The sequence below is a fragment of the Boleophthalmus pectinirostris genome, unplaced genomic scaffold (assembly GCF_026225935.1).
Source record: "Boleophthalmus pectinirostris isolate CB_2022bp ecotype Guang Dong unplaced genomic scaffold, ASM2622593v1 HiC_scaffold_20, whole genome shotgun sequence".
Taxonomy (NCBI): Eukaryota; Metazoa; Chordata; class Actinopteri; order Gobiiformes; family Gobiidae; genus Boleophthalmus; species Boleophthalmus pectinirostris.
This window is the reverse complement of record NW_026571153.1, coordinates 28852574-28854268: the sequence shown is the minus strand read 5'-3', so window position 1 is coordinate 28854268 and position 1695 is coordinate 28852574.

Genomic DNA, 1695 nt, shown 5'->3' with positions numbered 1-1695 from the left:
ACAGGAGTGTTCTCCACGTTCTGAACAGATGTGGACAGTGGAAGAAATATGAAGTAGAGAATGGAGCGTTGTGATTGGATGGTAGAAAGTCACGTCTGATTGGCTGGCTGTGGAATAAGCTTGGTGACGTCAGTTGCCTTTGTTACAGTCAAACTGTAGTTTTGCTGGTTTCAATCCACAACAAAAATGATCTTTTACCCAGATTTATCTTGTCTTCTTCAAACCCTGTCATTTAGTTATTCATCCTTTAAAGTTCTTCTGTAAGTAGAATAACAAACACTGATAAACAGTAGAAACACTGGCTTCCACTTGAAATATGTAGCACATCATGATTCTGTTTATTCCATTAACATTTTCACCTACATTTGTCCTCAGTCAAGACAGTTAGTAGGACAGTTAGTACCAGGTGTATTTCTTCATGTACCTTTATCCAGAGATTGAAACCTAGGTTTAATAAGTACTTAAAGACATTTTATAACACCCTTAGAGCATGACACAAAAAGATCTATGATATTCTGAGGAGTCTCCACCCTGTTGCTCAGGACCAAGCTCCACCCCAAGTTTCCACAAAGGTTTGATCAATTTTGCATCTCAAGTTAATCAGTTAGTTTTAATTTGTTCACATGCTCATACCGTTGCATGTATCTTATGAAATGTATATTTAAAATGCAAATGTTTGTTTGTGCATTTAATAAATAATAATGGTTTATACAACCACATAAGGCTCATAGTTGCCAGTACACTACTTTTGACTGGACAGGAGCAGTTTTCTCATTTTGTGGTCCTTCAGTCAGGATATATTTCACTCATCTGAAACCTTCGGCCAATGATTTTGTCTCTCTATTTTAGTTAGATTTTCTGAGTTCCAAAAAGTACTGCTCATGAGGTCATTTAAAAGCATAAAACGTACTAAAGCCTGTGCGTGTGTGTGTTTCTGAAACGTGCTCTCTCAAAACCACGATCTCTGGCTCTGGTTTCAGAACCTTGACAGAGTGTACACCTCACGTTTGTCACTTTGTAGTTTTATCCGTGCAACAAAATGTGTGATTGACCATGATGCACTGCAGGAGAGAGGTGGAAACTGTTTTTACATTAGAGGTGTGAAGATAATCTGCCTTTAGTTTACACATATCAAACTTATGAATACATTTTAGATTGTTTTATATCCTATTCCATCTGTCATGTTCTGAATACTCAAAAACTCATGCAAAGTAATATGGAGGTGCACATTTGATCACATATTCATTTGAAATATTTTGTTAATATGACCATTTTGTATTTGTGCTCCCAATGGTCAACCAGAGTAATGTGAAATATGTATTTATTTGGATAACTATTCTATTATATGAATTGTTGTGAAATAAATAGAATGTTGTAATGACATGGAAATATATTGTAATTCTATAAACAATAGACCAGTGCAGTATTAACTGAATATTCATTTTCATAATTCAGTGAAATTAGGTTTTTATACAACTTCTTATTTGACTTTTGCTCTTCTTACAGTCACAGGAGAACCACATGTGTCATGGCAACAGGAGCTACAACACCTCCAGTGTTGTTATAACTTACTGACAGACCCATTACCAGAAAAGTTACATAGATTATGTTCAGACTGCAGGGCTTAATGCTCAATTCGGATGTTTTTTGTGAAATCCGATGTTTTTTGCGAGGTCGTTCACATTTCCAATTAAA